Source organism: Mobula hypostoma, chromosome 4 (genome assembly GCF_963921235.1).
Source record: "Mobula hypostoma chromosome 4, sMobHyp1.1, whole genome shotgun sequence".
NCBI classification, from domain to species: Eukaryota; Metazoa; Chordata; class Chondrichthyes; order Myliobatiformes; family Myliobatidae; genus Mobula; species Mobula hypostoma.
This window is the reverse complement of record NC_086100.1, coordinates 117,556,298-117,575,434: the sequence shown is the minus strand read 5'-3', so window position 1 is coordinate 117,575,434 and position 19,137 is coordinate 117,556,298. Positions and strand designations below refer to the sequence as shown.

The 19,137-nt window shown below is 40.9% G+C and overlaps 1 protein-coding gene across 2 annotated transcripts in view; it reads left to right on the top strand.

Annotated features, from left to right (window-relative positions):
* The window catches only part of fstl5 (follistatin-like 5), a 792,341-nt gene that overhangs the window by 199,045 nt on the left and 574,159 nt on the right, over positions 1-19,137 (top strand). The window lies entirely within an intron of this gene.

Below are 19,137 nucleotides of genomic sequence, written 5' to 3'. Positions count from 1 at the left end.
AAGCACTCTAAAGGAGGAAACATTGATAGAAATAGAAAGGTTTCAGGAGGGAATACTGGAGGTCGAGAATGAGGCTGTTAAAGATAAAACTGTCATCAGTGGCATAATTAAAATCAGAATATATAAGATACCACAATTGCATTATGTGCATCTTATTAAAATCAGTTTTATTGTGATTTCACTGCAAAATGCCATAGATCACAATGACGAGAAAGATAGATGAAAAAGTCAGAGAAATTTTTTTGGATCATTGCTAAATTCGAGAATATAACCAAGTATATTGTACTGTTTTTGTTCATATCAAACCAATTAACAAACAACAAACTATTTGTACTACTTATTTTTATTATGTTACAGAGGAAGGCCAGCTTTCAGCCAAGCAATCGCAATCTTTACCATTCCCTCTATTATGCCCCTGGACATCTTACTATCTCTCGCATGCCCATCAAACTATTCTTGATTCTTGTGCTACATATGTACAATAAAGTGTATGGTTTCCACTGGAAGGAAGCTGGAACACCTGGAGGAAACTTACACAGGAATTGAAAGAAAGTTTGTTTAATGTGAGAACAAGTTATGCTAGCAGAGTGTTAGTGGTTGGGAACTAGATGGTTACCAGTTGAAGGAAGCAACAAAGGGCCTTCAGGAGTGACAGGAATGTAGTCAAAATGGTCAGCAGCTATCAATTAACTGTAAGATAAACAAGTTTTTGCTTCTTGTAGTTTAATTGTCATTTATTTGATGCATGAACATACAGATCATAGCTGGAGTTTTACAGTTGACCACTGGAGTACATTCTATTTCCCTCATCCCCCTTTACAGAATACGACTGACTTTCAAACCAATAGATCAAAAGAGCATGAAGTAGATCTTAGTTATATTGTTAAACTGTTCATTATTTTGAATGTGTGTGTTTTTGAATTATCAAAATTAATAATCTCATTGATCTGCTTTAAGTAATATTTCACATAATGTTGTTCATTAGAGGAATCCTTTGGTGATTATTACTGCAAAAATGGAACAAGAGTAGGTCACATAATGTAGTAAATCTGTGAGAACTGTTCCTTTCTTGACGAGTCTAGTTCATTAAATATAGTCATTCCTGACTTTGTGCTACAAAGGAATACCAAGTTAGAAAAACTCTTTTTAATCAGCAGACCTCTGAAATGTCAGAACAAAAGTGACATATAAACTCAAATGACCATGAAATATTTCAAAGTTCAAAGTAAATTTATTATTAAAGTACAAACAATGTATGTCGCCATATACGCGCACAACAAATCCAATAACTGTATTAGAATCGATGAAAGACCGCACCAGCAGGGCGGACAATCAGTATGCAAAAGACCACAAAATGTGTAAGTACAAAAAGAAACTTAAAAAGTAATGATAATAATAAATATCAAGAACATGAGATGAAGAGTCCTTGAAAATGAGTCCACAGGTGTTGGGAACAGTTCAGTGATGGGACAAGTGAACCGTTTGGCTCAAGAGCTTGATGGTTGAAGGGTAGTAACTGTTCCTGAACCTGTTGTTGTGAGTCCTGAGGCTCCCGTACCTTCGTCCTGACGGCAACAGTGAGAAGGGGACACGTCCTGGGAGGTGGGGCTCCCTGATGATGATGCTACTTTCCTACAATAACGCTCTGTGTAGATGTGCTCAATGGTGAGGAGGCTTTACCCATGATGGACTGGGCCTTATCTACTACTCTCTGTAGGTTTTCCCATTCAAGGATATTTGTGTTTCCATACCAGGCTGTCATAGAGCCAGTCAATATACTCTCCATTACACAGCTACAGAATCTTGTCAAAGTTTTAGATGTCGTGCAGGATCTTTGCAAACTTCTAAGGAAGTAGAGGCACCACCACTAAGTTTATCAGCCATTCAACTATTCATGTCTGTTGGAGCAGCACAGTCATGTACTGGTTAGCACAATGCTTTACGGTACAAGCAACCTGTCTTTATTTCCCGCCACTGCCTGTAAGGAGTTTGTACATTATCCCCATGACCGTGTGGGTGCTCTGGTTTCCTCCCACAGGCCAAAGGCGTATTGGTTTTGTAGGTTAATTGGTCACTGTAAATTGTTCCGTGATTAGGCTAGGACTAAATTGGGGGATTGCTGGGTAGTGCAGATCAAAGATCTGGAAGGGCGAATTCCATGCTATATCTCAATCAATAAATAAAATTTCAACCCCAAAAAGGAATTCTAAGTTAAGTTTATTGCAGTGAAATTTTTCTGGAAGTGATGAATCACATACATTCATTGCTCAACCACAAAGATGGTTTCAGACTTGTCAGTAGCAACCTGTAGAATGCAGGGCCTCCAGATCTTAAATTAAACCACATGGTGCAGTGAGCAAGCTCCACCTGTAGAAATGCTTTCGACATCTGATTCAGCTATGCCCCCGGACATAAGCATCTGTCAAAACTGTTAAATGCTATTAATGTTTGTCAACGTGTTTGCCATCCACAAATATTAAGAGTATTCAGAAACTATTAAAGAGTAATCATATGCTTAAAGAAGTGAAATAATACTAAATAATTTTAAACATCTAAACCATCCAAGTTACCTCAGTGTATATGACCTGAAATTTATCTTACTCCTTTATAGTTATTCTCCCTCTTTAAAATGAATGAATATTGGAGCATAGAACAGTACAGCTCAGGAACAGGCTATTCAGCCGACAATTTCATGCCAAACCAATTAAATTAGTAATCAAATGGCCAACTAAACTCATCTCTTCTGCCTGCACAATGACTAAAACATTACATTTATCTCACAGCAGGAGAGAATCCCAGAGTAGTAGTTAGGGAACAGCGGGAAGTTGAGATTGTCTGATGGAGTGGAGAAATTACTGATGTGAGCTTGCCAGGAATTTCATGACTTGTGTACCTGCACACTGTAGACCAGTGTCCTGAGTTTTCTGACAGTTGCCACCCTTTATTAGGAAAACGCTGCTATTTTGTCATTGTATTTGGATGCAGGGGTATTGATGACAGTGAATAAACCTTTGCAGTTCAGCTTTCTAGAAATCATCTGCAGGGAATTTGACCTGCTGGCTGTCGACCAATGTTGTTTAACTGTGACCTTGAAGGCCTCAATTTCATGTCCAAAGCATTCATGATACTGAACAGGAATGATGAACGATGGGCCCTGATTTGCTGATACGTACAGGCAAAATCTGAATGACATTATAAACATGGAAAGGCAATCCTTGTACATCATTCCTTGGAAAAATTTTAAGTGCCAAGAGATAACTGCTGTGGAGTGAAATGCAGCACAGATTATCCAATTTTTTTTCTGTTTCTGTTTGGAAGGAGCATTTGCAAGAGCCTTTGTTATTTCAACAAGATGCATTTCAGTGTGATTTATAACAAAATGAAGAAAGCTTTTCAGTAAAAAAAGTACTCACTTAAATGTTGCCCAATTGCTGTCAGTCTTGTGAAAAAAATTATTTCTTCCAACTCGTAATAAATAATGGGGAAATAGGACTGATGTACTGTTCTGAAAGATGACATAGACTAGGCAGACCAAACAGCATCCTTCTACGTCATCAGCAAAAATATAAAAGAAAATCGGAAGCCCTCAGCTATTTGATGTATAGTTTAGTCATATTATGAATGCCTTTCCTTGCTTTTCATGGACGTGCTGCCTTCTTGAAAAACGAGCAAAAAAGAAGGTTCAATTTGCCATGCTAGAATAGCATGTAGCTCAGAACTATTCTTCCTGCTGATTTCTCGGGAAGAAATTTCATGTTCAGGGATGCCAATGGCATGAGTTACAATTTGCAGTTCGCCCCATATTTTCCTGGTGATGTATAGTTTCAGACACCAATTGCTAATGCTCTTAAGAATTCAGGGGGTCTGTCTTGAACATCATAGTGCACTTTTTTCTTAAAACTCTTAGATTTTTTAAAGAAAATCATTAAAACTGCTCTGCAGTACCGCTTAGTTAATTTTGTAGTGGTCTCTGCTGGAGTTGCTGGTCAAATTTGTTGTTTTATTTTGATTAACGAACCATTAAGCAGTGTTCAACGGATATGTTCAGCAAAATTAATTAGCAAAGTGACGGTGAGTACATGTGAAAAACTACAGCTAGGAAGTAAGAATTCTCCAATAACAGCTACTTATGAAAAATATTGTACTTAAGGCATCATTATGGTCATATTTTCATTTCTGCAGTAGCATTTAATGTAGAAAAAAAAACCCAAAATGTTCTGGAGGTTAATCAGCTTAAAGTTCATGCCAGAACAAAAAAAAATTAACAAGGTAGTTGATTGAAAGGTTGGTCAAAAACACAAGTTTAAACCAGATGGAAGAAAATGGAAACAGAAAAAGAGCAGAGCTGGGTAGGATTATAGGTCCTGGAGCCAATATCAGAAAGAAGAAATGGAAGATTCAGACGGGGCTAGATTTGAAAAAAAATCATCGAGTTCCTACAGTTCTGGAGTTGTTTACAAGTCACTGGAAAGTTAAAATATACAGTTGAATTATAGAATCATAAAGTCATCAGGCACAGAGGTTGTTCTGTCCAACAAGATTGTACCTTATGAGAGGAGTCTTGTTACTTCTGTTCCCTAGTTCTTTCTCATGCTTCTATATTTCCCGTCCAAAGTTCTTTTTGAAAGTTGCACTTCCATGACCTGAAGGGCAGTTAATCCCAGGTCTCAAATGTTTATTTTGTGTAAATAAGTTTTTTGTCATTTCACCTCTGTTCTTTTTTGCCAATCATTTTAATCTCCATTCGTCATTTCTGTCACTAGGGGATGTTGATCAATGTCCATTTCTTCCAGACACATCATGATTTTAAACAGTTCAAAATGTTATTTTCATGTTTAATATCCATAGAAACCATAGAACCATAGAAACTACAGCACAGAAACAGGCCCTTTGGCCCTTCTTGGCTGTGCCGAACCATTTTCTGCCTAGTCCCACCGACCTGCACACCGACCATATCCCTCCATACACCTCCCATCCATGTATCTGTCCAATTTATTCCTAAATGTTAAAAAAGAACCCGCATTTACCACCTCGTCTGGCAGCTCATTCCATACTCCCACCACTCTCTGTGTGAAGAAGCCCCCCTAATGTTCCCTTTAAACTTTTCCCCCCTCACCCTTAACCCATGTCCTCTGGTTTTTTTCTCCCCTTGCCTCAGTGGAAAAAGCCTGCTTGCATTCACTCTATCTATACCCATCATAATTTTATATACCTCTATCAAATCTCCCCTCATTCTTCTACGCTCCAGGGAATTAAAATCTTAACCTATTCAACCTTTCTCTGTAACTGAGTTTCTCAAGTCCCGGCAACATCCTTGTAAACCTTCTCTGCACTCTTTCAACCTTATTTATATCCTTCCTGTAATTTGGTGACCAAAACTGAACACAATACTCCAGATTCGGCCTCACCAATGCCTTATACAACCTCATCATAACATTACAGCTCTTATACTCAATACTTCGATTAATAAAGGCCAATGTACCAAAAGCTCTCTTTACGACCTGATCTACATGTGGCGCCACTTTTAGGGAATTTTGTATCTGTATTCCCAGATCCCTCTGTTCCACTGCACTCCTCAGTGCCTTACCATTAACCCTGTATGTTCTACGTTGGTTTGTCCTTCCAACGTGCAATACCTCACACTTGTCTGTATTAAACTCCATCTGCCATTTTTCAACCCATTTTTCCAGCTGGTCCAAGTCCCTCTGCAGGCTCTGAAAACCTTCCTCACTGTCTACTACACCTCCAATCTTTGTATCATCAGCAAATTTGCTGATCCAATTTACCACATTATCATCCAGATCATTGATATAGATGACAAATAACAATGGACCCAGCACTGATCCCTGTGGCACACCACTAGTCACAGGCCTCCACTCAGAGAAGCAATTCTCTACCACCACTCTCTGGCTTCTTCCATCGAGCCAATGTCTAATCCAATTTACCACCTATCCATGTATACCTAGCGACTGAATTTTCCTAACTAACCTCCCATGCGGGACCTTGTCAAAGGCCTCACTGAAGTCCATGTAGACAATATCCACTGCCTTCCCTTCATCCACTTTCCTGGTAACCTCCTCGAAAAACTCCAACAGATTGGTCAAACATGACCTACCACGCACAAAGCCATGTTGACTCTCCCTAATAAGCCCCTGTCTATCCAAATGCTTGTAGATTCTGTCTCTTAGTACTCCCTCCAATAACTTACCTACTACTGACGTTAAACTCACCGGCCTATAATTTCCCGGATTACTTTTCGATCCTTTTTTAAACAACGGAACAACATGAGCCACTCTCCAATCCTCCGGCACTTCACCCGTAGACAGCGACATTTTAAATATTTCTGCCAGGGCCCCCGCAATTTCAACACTAGTCTCCTTCAAGGTCCGAGGGAACATTCTGTCAGGTCCCGGGGATTTATCCACTTTAATTTTCCTCAAGTCAGCAAGCACCTCCTCCTTTTCAATCTGTACAGTTTCCATGGTCTCACTACTTGATTCCCTCAATTCCATAGATTTCATGCCAGCTTCCTTAGTAAATACAGACGCAAAAAACCTATTTAAGATCTCCCCCATTTACTTTGGTTCTGCACAAAGCCGACCACTCTGATCTTCAAGAGGACCAATTTTATCCCTTACAATCCTTTTGCTCTTAATATACTTGTAAAAGCTCTTTGGATTATCCTTCACTTTGACTGCCGAGGCAACCTCATGTCTTCTTTTAGCCCTCCTGATTTCTTTCTTAAGTATTTTCTTGCACTTCTTATACTCCTCAAGCACCTGATTTACCCCCTGTTTCCTATACATTTCATACAACTCCCTCTTCTTCTTTATCAGAGTTGCAATATCCCTTGAGAACCAAGGTTCCTTATTCCTATTCAATTTGCCTTTAATCCTGACAGGAACATACAAACTGTGCACTCTCAAAATTTCCCCTTTGAAGGCTTCCCACCTACCAATCACATCTTTGCCAGAGAACAACCTGTCCCAATCCACGCTTTTTAGATCCTTTCTCATTTCTTCAAATTTGGCCTTCTTCCAGTTCAGAACCTCAACCCTAGGACCAGATCTATCCTTGTCCATGATCAAATTGAAACTAATGGTGTTATGATCACTGGAACCAAAGTGCTCCTCTACACAGACTTCTGTCACTTGCCCTAATTCGTTTCCTAACAGGAGATCCAATATTGCATCCCCTCTAGTTGGTCCCTCTATATATTGATTTAGAAAACTTTCCGGAACACATTTTACAAACTCTAAACCATCTAGACCCCGAACAGTATGGGAGTCCCATTTAATGTATGGAAAATTAAAATCCCCTACCTCACAACTTTATGTTTCCTGCAGTTGCCTGCTATCTCTCTGCAGATTTGCTCTTCCAAGTCTCATTGACTATTGGGTGGTCTGTAATACAATCCCACTAATGTGGCCATACCTTTCCTGTTTCTCAGCTCCAACCATAAGGACTCAGTAGACAAGCCCTCACTGGTGTATGTCATGACACTTGTTCTCTTGTAGCAGCAGCGCATTGCAACCCAACACGGTTTAAAAAATCTATAACATACATTAAGAATTGTATAAAAAATTAAGTATGTAGTACTGAAAGGTAGCAAAAAATGTAGTGTTCATAGGTTCATTGGTCCATTCAGAAATCTGATGGCAGAGGGGAAGAAGCTGTTCCTAAAACATGAAGTGTATGTTTTCAGGCTCCTGTACCTCCTCTCTGATGGGAGCAATGTGAAGACAGCATGTCCCGCGTGATGATGATCCTTAACATTGGATGCTTCCTTTTTGAGGCATTGCCTTTTGAAAGTGTCCTAGATGCTGGGGAGGCTAGTGCCAATGACAAAACTGGCTTAGTTTACAACTTTCTGCAGCTTTTTCCAAACCTGCGCATGGGGCCCCTCAGTACCAGACAGTGATGCAACCAGTTAGAATGCTCCCCATGGTACATCTGTAAAACTTTGTGAGAGCCTATGGTGACATACCAGGACTTCTCAAACTCCTAGTGAAATATAGCCGCTGTCATGCCTCCAATCGCAATTGTAATTGCACCAATATGTTAGGCCCAGTGTGTCACATGTAAAGGTGCGACATAACTTCAGAAATATTGCATTCTGTATCTTTTTTAGCAAGGCCTAAGATCCTCTGTGGGTTACTTCCCTAGTCTGATGTACAACAATCTGTCCATTTATACCTCAGGTCTCTCTATTCCCACACTCCCGTTAGATCGGTACACCTTATGCACCGTTAACTTTCTTCATACTGCATGCCAGAATCCATAGTGTTCCACAATGCATTGTCAGACATCGCACCCTGCAAAAACTCATTTCAGGAAGGTAGCACCCCTGCCCCCAGCAACCCCATATCCCTCCCCCCCACCCCCTGTCGACCTCCAAGGGTGTATGTAATACTTTGTTTAGTGATTTTGCCTAATTTGTAAGCCAAGTTGGGTATATGCAGAAAATGTGACATTAAAATATGTACTTATATTATATTATCATGTTTATTCTATTACAACTTTAAGCAAGTCTACAGGGAGTTTGGCGTCATCACATAGGACATCAATAGCGTAGCTCCTTAGCAGCCAGCCAGCTAGTTTAAATAACGTTAGCTATGCTAATGAATGAATGACACCTGTTAAACTCACCTCAACACGTCTTTTACATTTTAACCCACCATGGGCAATAGAAAATTCACTGTTGCTACCAGTGCAACAAGCAACACTGTCATTATTTTTGAGGTCGACTGTAAAGCCCGCCCACAGACAAAACTGATAGGTCTACTTAGCAGGGGTCCTCAACCTTTTCTGCACCGCGGACCGGTTTAATATTGACAACATTCTTGCGGACCGGTCGACCGGTGGGGGGCGGGGGGCGGGGGGTGTTAATCACGACCGGAATATAGGTGATAAGTCAATTATAAGTCAATAGCATCATAACATTTTCAGTAACGTTTGGATATTAAACACACAGCGCATATTTTCCCCATATGAACATATAAAATCATCGCAACACACCAATATCGCTGAATCAGTGGGAGCCCTGGGCTTGTTTTCGTGCGACAAGACAGTCCCATCGAGGGGTGAGGAGAGACAGCGATACTCGAAGGGGGTTCCTTATATCCAGTCTATTCGGCAATTTAGTTTTCGTTGCATACATTGCAGAAAACTCAGTTTCGCAGCGATATGATGTTGGAAATGGAAGCAACGTTTTCAGTGCTTTAATGACTATCTCAGGATATTTAGCCTTGACTTTGATCCAGAATGCGGCAGAGATGTTATGTCAAACATACTTCTCAGCCCACCATCATCTGCAAGCTCGAGGAGTTGATCTTCTTCCCGCACTGACATGGATGACCCACGGGTAATGACCTCGTATGCATTCAAGCTCAACAGTAGGTGACAGGGAATGAGGAAAGGTGCCGCTGATTCATATCACCAAATCATATCGTTCCCTCGCGGCCCGGTAGATGGGGACCACTCTTAGCACGAAGAGAGACCAATCAGGATGCTTGCTCTCCCTCTCCCTCTCTTTCTCATGTACGGGGTCTTTTTTTTGTATGTTAAATTTAAAATGACTTCTTTGTTATGTTATACTTGGGAATGCTTCTTTGTTATGTTAAATGTTGAGGAAGTCTCTAGCTAGACATTTGCTTGGGTTAATACAGATAACAGGGTGCTATTAGCCAATGGGTATTCATGTTATCATTTTTTTCGGGTGATAATGCTGTCTCATATGACTGGGGACGGGGGTTTTTGGCAGGGAGTCAGAGGAGAGATGGGGAGGACGGCGGACGTGCGAAAGGCTCCGGGTGGTCCTGAGCCATGAGTCGACAGGATCCGGGTGGTCGTCGGGAATTTATTGAGCTCCAACAGTGGTGCACGAAGAACTTGGACTTTGATAAGTCTGGCACCTTTTTTTTCCATTACTTCCTTTTCTGTATCGAATTTATATTAATTTCATAGACTTAGTAATATCTATAAAGTGTACTTGGTAAAACATACTGTGTGTGCTGGCTGATGATTGATGTTTGGGATTGATTCAGGTGGCAGTGGTTCAGCAACTGACTCAGTGGGAAGCATTCAGGCAGGTGCTGGGTGGGATTTCCCCTAGACCTATACATGCCAATATAACTGAGCGTTACACTCAAAAAAAACTATTTCTGGGATATTGTATATAATTTCCGTGCGTCAGGGAGCCACTATCGATATGCAGGAGACTCCCGGAACTTCTGGGAGAGGTGGGATGTCTGCATTGTTAAATTTCATCTGCACTGTGTTTGAACATGACAGCAGCCCTTCCGCCCTTTAGCCTTCTGATAGAGTCATTCAATAACCCCTCAGTTGTTTACTACAGTGCAATCTTCTGAAAGAGAAACATGTTTGACTGCTTTTAGGAGTTGGTTGAAGTTCTAACATGCGCTCAGGATATAAAAGAACTGGTCGGTGTGCTATTTTTAGATTTCCAAACGTTGTTTAATATGGTTGCACACAAATAAGACAGTAAATAATAGGTTCTGAAACACTAAAAGAAATAATGGAAGAACTCAAGCCAGTCGAGCAGCATCAGTGAAAAGAGAAAGTAGTAAACTTTTCAGGTCAAATATCTTTCATCAGGACTGAGCAACACAAGCAGAATGCTGAAGGAAATCAGCAGGTCAGGTAGTATCTATGGAGGGGAACAATCAGTCAACAATTTGGGCTGAGACTCTTCATCAGAACTCAGGACATATCTTCTCATGAAGGATCTTTGACCTAAAACATAACTGGTTTCTTTCAACAGCTGCTGCTTGATTGGTGCAGTTCACCTCTGCTTGTTTTTTCATAACTTATTATAGATCGTAGGGGGGTGGAGATATTACATCAAAGTTATTGCAGAAAATAAAGACACACGGTATAGGAATGGCATATTGGCATGCTAGCAGAGAGGAAATGGGGAGCAGGGTCTTTATCTGACTGGCAAGATGTACTAAGTGGAGCGCCACAGGGATTGGTGCTGGGTGCCAACATTCACAATTTACGTAAATAATCTTTGGATAAAGGCACTGAAGGTACGCTTGCAAAATTTCCCCAAAGCAAGCAGCAAGTCAATTGTGAAGGTGACATGAGGTGGCTAAAATAGGATACAGGTAAGTTAAATACATGGACAAATAGCTACCAAATTGAGCTCGATCAGAGAATGTAGGAAAAATAAATAAGAAACACATTATCTAAATGGTAAAGCATTGAAGAACTCCAAGATACTGAAGATTTGGGTGTCTCCATGCATGATTCATACACGAAACCTGACACATTGATATTAATTATAGTGAGTGGAATTGAATACCAGATTTAGTTGAACAGCTAAAATTGAAGGTTTGTGATCCTAATTATGTAGAATAGGCAGGAAAGGGTGGATAGGCTAAGCTTGTACTCACTGGAATTTAGAAGAGTGAAAGATGACAGGACTGATACATATAAAATCCTGAGGACTCCCCATAGTGTGAATATCAAAAAGAAGTTTCATTTCATGGGAGAACCTAGAACCGGAGGTCACCATTCTATACAGGCAGTGGTCAGTTCAGACAGGGTGAAGTGAATTATTTTCGGTCATAAAACCATGAGTCGTTGGAATCTGATTCCTCAATGGGTACTGGAAGCAGTCTTTAAGTATTATTAGGGTAGAGGAAAGCTGATGTTTAATAAGGAAGGTGGCAAAAAGTTAGTGCAGGTATAAGAGAATACAGTGCTGAGATAATAATTATAATCAATTTTCCTTATGTGAGTGCTGAGGCCTGACCTACTCCTGTTCTGAATTAGTGTGAATCTACAGAAGTTTTGTGTTTATCTGCATTTATTAAAAATTATACATTTTCATAAGGAGCTTGTTTTTAGATTTTCATGAAAAACATTTGAGGATACAGTTTTAGTGAGAATTGTGTCAAGAGGTGGGTCTCAGAGAAAACGGAGAGTTAGAGAGAGGAGAGGCTTAAGAATAATGTGTTTTGGATTGATATAATGCAGAATTTCTTTCACTTTGGAAGTTAGTTTTAACTCAGTACATTGAAGGCATGTTCTACCCTTGGCTCTTCAGATATGTGGTCAAAGTTTCATTTATTGTCATATGCAAGTACATGTATGCACAGGTGCAGTGGTACCTTACTTGTGTAGACATCATGGGCTACTGCTACATATTGTATCAGCAGCATTCAAGAGAAAAACAAAATTATACGCAATTTTTACAAAAAAAGAATCACATAATTAGAACTAAAGAAGATCAAAGTCAAAGTGATCACATTGTTGCTAACTGGTGATTAGGGCTTTGCTAGTTGCTTCAAGAACTGAATGGTGAAAGGAAGTAACAGTTTTTGAACTTAGTAGTTTGGGACTTCAGGCTTCTGCATCTCCTTTTCCAAGGTGACTGCGAAAAGATATCTTGGACTGGCTGGTGGGGGTCTTTGATAAATAGACGATGTTTAAGTGACTTAATCAACTGGCCAGATGGATTGAAAAGGCAGGGTGTCGGGATGAGAGGCCAGGGTTGGGCGTTTCTGCTCGCTGCTCCATGATGTTTACTCGGCTCTGCTCTGAACTGAGGCTAATGCTGCGGCCTGTTCTGGCTGCTCCTGGCCCCGTGTCTGAGGGCTCCATGACGTTTACTCAGCTGTGGATTCAACTTTTGTTCTGAATGCTGTTTGCTTACTTTTATTGTTTGCACGGTTTGTTTCTTCTCTCTCTGCATATTGGGTGTTCGACTGTCATTTTTCTGAGTTATTTTGGGTTTCTTTGTTTTATGGCTGCCTGTAAGGAGACGAATCTAAACGTTGTATAATGTATACGTACTTTGATAATAAAAGTACTTTGAATTTTGAACTTTGAAAGATGTTAAGTTCTTGTGGCAGTGCCTCCTATAGGTACTACTGATAGTGGGGAGGGAAGTCCCGGTGATGTACTGGGTAGAAACCAGTATTCCCTGAAGCTTCTTACATGCCTGTGGATTTGAAATGCTATACCAGACCAGGCTCCAGCCAATCTTGTTTGAATCTCCTCCACTCCCAATGTTAAAAGCTTATCCACATCAACTCTGTCTATCTCCCTCATAATCTTAAATACCTCTATCAAGACCCCCTCAACCTTCTACTTTCCAAAGAATAAAGACCCAACTTGTTCAACCTTTCTCTGTAACTTAGGATGAAACCCAGGTAACGTTCTAGTAAATCTTCTCTGTACTCTCTCTATTTTGTTGACATCTTTCCTATAATTCAGTGACCAAATTACTATTTCTAAATCCGCCTGCACGTGGCACTGGTAGCAATCCTGAGATTGCTATCCTGGAGGTCCTGTCCTTTAACTTGGCGCCTAACTCCCTAAACTCACCTTTCAGGACCTCCTCACTCTTCCTACCCACCTCATTGGTCCCAACATGGACCCCGACATCCGGCTGCTCACCCTCCCTCTTGAGAATACCAAGAACTCGATCCAAGATATCGTGGACCATCGTGGAGGCATCAGACCATCCAGAATTCTCAATCTCTTCCACAGAACCTCTTATCTGTCCCCCTAACTATCGAATCCCCTATCACTACTGCTCTCCTCTTTTCCCTAAAGATGTTGGCTCACTTTTCTTATGCTTGCATCTATGTGCTGGGCCAGAGATTTAAAGCTGCTGGGTCTCTCTACTTCCAATATGCCATTGTCAATTGGTGTATGTTCACCCTCATCCCCTTCCTGAAGTCTACAATCAGTTCTTCAGTTTGTTGATATTCCAGGAGAGGTTGTTTCTGCAGCAACACTTATCCATGCATGTTACCTCATTCTGGTAAACTGATTCATCGCCAGTTGTGATTCATCCAACAACAGAAGTGGCATCAGCAAATCTGAGATGACACCAAAGATGTGCTTAGCAACATAGCCGTATGTGTATAGGGAGCAGAGTAGGGGGTTAAGCACAGAATCCTGTGGTCCGTGAGGAGGAGGAGGTGTTGTGACCAGTCTTCACTGATTGAAGTCACCAGATGAGGAAGTTGAGTATCCAGTTGCAGAGGGAGTACAAAGGTCCAAGTCTCGAAGCCTGATGATAAGTTTGGATAGGATGCTTATGTTGAACGCCGAGTTGCAGTTCATGAACAGTAGCCGGACATACAAGTTACAACGTATGGTTGTTATGTAAATCAAAAAAACTTTAGAATCTATTTAGGGCTATACTCTGTAAAAAACTTAGTTTGGTGGGCAAAGGAATGGGAGCACTGAAGAAAGGACAGCTGGCTCTCCATTTGGTTTGCTCAGGAGCATCCTGCTCTACTACGTCAAAGGATTTACCTTCCAAGTGAGTTGTTTTTAACAAATATAGTTTATCTGAATTCCAACACTATTTTCATTGTGATCGTTCAGTAAGGTTCACCTGAAATCAGTCAGCACAACTCTTGAATATTCCCTGCCACCACCCAGGTGATAAATAATTTAGCTGAAATATTAACTGTTTCTCCTTCCTCTGCTCCTCTGCCACTTGACTTGCTGTGTATCTTCAGCACTTCTACCTTTATTTCAGATTTCCTGGTATCATAGAAGTTATTTGTCAGTAGTAGCTCTGTTTATTTGTTTAAGGTTACTTACTGTTATTTAAAGTTCGGTTACTCACCTGGTGGCTACATTGACAGACAGACACACACACACACACATGCGGGAGGAGCTCAGTCTGTCAGGTAGTTAAAATGGAGGGGAATAAACAGTTGGCTTTCAGGCTGAGATGCTTCATTGGGATTGAGAAGGAAAAGGGCGGGGTGGCAAAGAAGCCAGAATCAGAAGGTGGAAAGGGGGAGGTGGAAGGAGCACAATTTGGCAGATGATAGGTAAAACCAGGTGAGGGGGGAAGATGGGTGGATGGAGGAGGGGTGATGAATTAAGAAGCTGGGTGGGAATAGGTGGAAGAGGTAAAAGGTTGCAGAAGAAGGAACCTTATAGAAGAGGACGATGGAAGAAACGGAAGTAGGAGGGGCACCAGAAGGGGGTAGGTAATGGGCAGGTGAAGAGAAGAGAAGGGATGAAAGGATAGCTAGAAAAGGAAATGGAAAAAGAGAGAAGAGGGAAGGCGAAGTAATTACCAGATGTTAGGGAAATTGATGTCTGTGGCAACAAGCTGGAGGCTAACCAGACAGAAATTGATGTCTGTGGCATCAAGGTGGAGGCTATCCAGACAGAGTATGAAGTGTTGCTTCTCCAACCTGAGTTTGGCCTCATCATGGCAGTAGAGGAGGCCATGGAAGATACATCAAAATGGAAATGGGAAGTCAAATTGAAATGGGTAGCCAGCAGGAGACCTTGTCTCACCAGTGCAGAGCAGGCTGCACTGGAAGCACCAGGTACGGTAGATGACCCCGACAGATTCACAGGTGAAGTGTTGCCTTGCCTGGAAGGACTGAGTGGGGCCCTGAAAGGTGGGGAGTGATGAGGTGTAGGGGCAGGAAAAGCACCTGTTACACTTGCAGGGATATGTACCAGGAGGGAGATCAATGGGGAGGAACAGGTGGGCAAAGGAGTTGTATTGAAGTGACGGGGTGGCGTGGGAGGGTGGGTTAGGAGAGGATGGGATGAATTGTAGAATCCCATTGGAGATGGTGGAAATTATGAAGAATGATTGGCTGCGTAAAGATTACTCTGCTCAAACTCAGTATTTTTTAGCCAGGGGGCTTTCGGGCAGTCAGTGGTAAAAATACAAAAAATGCATAATTCTTATGAGATTTAATAGCCTGGATGCAAGGATGATGGGATAATTATTCTGCTGAATGAGACGCCCAGACCAGGGATCTTTTTCTCCAGGTAAGGTGTTAACCATTCAAGTCCCAGATGAAAAGAATTTCTTTTTCATTTCATGGCAAGTGGCTCTTTAAAATTCTCCATGTCTGTGGAGACGCAGTCACTACGCATGTTGAAGTCAGTAACTGATATTTTTTGATGTTATGAGAGTAAAGAGATATGAAGTTAGAGCAAAAAAATGGTAATGAGACAAAGGCCCTTACTGAAGTTGGAGTAGACACAAGGGGCTGTGTAGCCGGTTCTTACTTCTGTTTCTGATGCTCTCCGTGTGAAATTACCAAGTACGCTTCAGAAATGCCTGCCAACATGGTTGAAGAAGTACTTGAAGATAATGGAGTGGAATGGGCTTCACTGCTTTAGTAAATCCTGAAGGTTAACTTCCAAACATATGGCATCATGTTCAGTAAATTTGTGATTAATTTATGAATCATAATTACAGATTACTGTATTTACTCCAACATTTTCCGCAGGACCAGCCTACAATCTTTTACCAAGTTTATTCTAATTCTCTTGGAAACCTCATTTATCACAATAAAATAGTGTACCTGCCAGATTTGGCAATGTTACTGCAAAATTAGCTGCACGTACGAAATATCATTTATGCTGTCCAAGTGCCAGTATAGAGTTCTCTTAAATAACCAATTGATATGTAATGTCATAATGTTGGAGAAACAGAGACGTAGGTCTGTTAAAAGTAAATGGATTTCCTTTTCAACTTGCCTTAATATCCCTTCAAAATTAGCTTACAGGTAATATTCATTTTATTTCCATTATGTAATATCATTGTTGATATATATTTTATATCTAAAACTGCAACAAAAATGTTAGTGTACAGCTCCTAGCCAAATTATTAAGTCAAGTCAAGTCAAGTTTATTGTCATTTCGACCATAAACTGCTGGTACAGTACACAGTAAAAACAAAACAACATTCCTCCAGGACCATGGTGCTACATGAAACAACACAAAACTACACTAGACTATGTGAGGCAGCACAAGGCTACACTAGACCACGTAAAAACAACATAAAAATTGCACTAGACTACATAAAGTGCACAAAACAGTGCAGGGCAGTACAATAATTATTAAACAAGACAATAGGCACAGCGGAGGACAAATTACAATATAATATGATGTAGATCTCAGTCTAGACTTCGAGTATTGAGGAGTCTGATGGTTTGGGGGAAGAAACTGTTGCACAGTCTGGTCGTGATAGCCAAATGCTTCAGTACCTTTTGCCAGGTGGCAGGAGGGAGAAGAGTTTGTGTGAGGGGTGTGTGAGGTCCTTCACAATACTGTTAGCTTTGCGGGTGCAGCGTGTGGTGTAAGTGTACTAGCGGGAAGAGAGACCCCAATGATCTTCTCAGCTGACCTCACTATCTGCTGCAGGGTCTTGCGATCCGAGACAGTGCAATTCCCGAACCAGGCAGTGATACAGCTGCTCAGGATGCTCTCAATACATGCTCTGTAGAATGTGGTGAGGGTGGGGGGTGGAAGATGGACTTTCCTCAGCCTTCGCAGAAAGTAGAGACGCTGCTGGGCTTTCTTTGCTATGGAGCTGGTGTTGAGGGACCAGGTGAGATTCTCCGCCAGGTTGACACCAAGAAATTTGGTGCTTTTAACGCTTTCAACAGAGGAACTTTTATTTATTAAGTATATAGCCCTTATTCTCATGTGAGTATCACAGAAGCCAATCAGAGAGCATGCAACCTCAACAACATTATGATGCAAATAATATTTGCACCTGTTGCAAGAAAGAGTAGATAATTGGAAAATGTTTTCTGTAGTGGAGCATAAGCTACTGACTCTGAAATAGGATGTTCCATAATCAGTGCCACAAGATATTACTCTTCAAATATAATACACAGCAATGCCCATGGCGATTTATCAGCATCACTTTCAGACCTATCAATGTTCTACAAAAGTGATGGGAAGAAAGCAGGGTAATGTCTCTGGAATTCCAGGGCCCGTCAGCCATAGCTCTCCACTTCCTCATCCTTCCCAACGCTCACCATGCCAAATCTAGACTGTTCCAATTTAATTCACAGAAGCGTGAGAACAATTGAAGTTCAACACTGCACACTGAACATTACGGCTGCTGAGCTACTGCTCATAATTTACTTCTTATCACTAACAGCCTTGTTAGTGATGAATAAGTAATTAAATATAACCACTCTAAAGTAATGGATGATCAGTTGAAGACATTAAAGTTAAAATAACTGCTCAAGTGGTACAACTATATAGTAATGGAAGTGAAGCAAAGTCATGTTAAACAAAAAAGTATTAAGAATTACCCTTGATTTACTAACCCAAGGTAGTCTACAGATGCTGGAAATCCAGAGTAACACACATAAAATGCTGGAGGAACTCAGCAGGTCAGACAGCATCTATGGAGAGGAATAAACAGTCGATGTTTCAGGCTAAGACCCTTCTTCAGGACTGAAAAGGAAGGGGGAAGATGCCAGAATGAAAAGGTGGGGGGAGGGGAAGGAGGTTAGCTACAGGGTTGAAGGTGAAGCCAGGCGGGTGGGAAAGGTCAAGGGCTGGAGAAGAAGGAATCTGATAAGAGAGGAGAGTGAGCCATAAGATAAAGAGTAGGAGGAGGGGACCCAGGGGAAGTGATGGGAAAATAAGAAAAGGTGAAAGGCTAGAGTGGGGAATAGAAGAAGGGAGAGGAAGGGAAAAAAATGTTTTACCGGAAGAAGAAATTGATATTCATGCCACCATGTCGGAGGCTACCCAGACAGAATATAAGCTTAACTTACTGCTAAGTTAATCAGTGTCTACATATTTGTCATGAAATAAAATTAACTCCACTTAAACATCTTAGGATTTTAAATTGTATCATGGTTTATTGGGTATGGTGAACTACCACCCGGAAACAGTTTCAGGCGTTGTTGAGTTCCATGGTAAATGCCTGTGAAGTGGAGCTGCATAGTTCTTGATCAAGGGAGAGTGACTTGTTGAACTAGGGAAAATGTAAGAAAAGAAGAAGAAAATACTTGCACATTGTTTGTATTTATTTACATTTTTTTTAAGTTTAATTTATTCTTTGCCTATCATCAGCTGAAAATTTCCATTCCCCAGCTACTAATTGGCCAACTGAATTAACTAAACTTAAATAATTAAAAGTTGACTTACTCACTGACAGAATTTCACAGTTTTAGGAAAAGTAATATTTATATATTTCTACTTCACCAGCTTGAGAATTTTGGTGCATGCATTCACTGAGAAGTTTATTATTTGGCAGTAAAACATTAATTTGGTGTACTTATGCAGGTTCAATATAACCGCCTACAAGGTGAGACCAGGTAGTTTAAGACCGATCACTCCCAGAGGAGCACAATA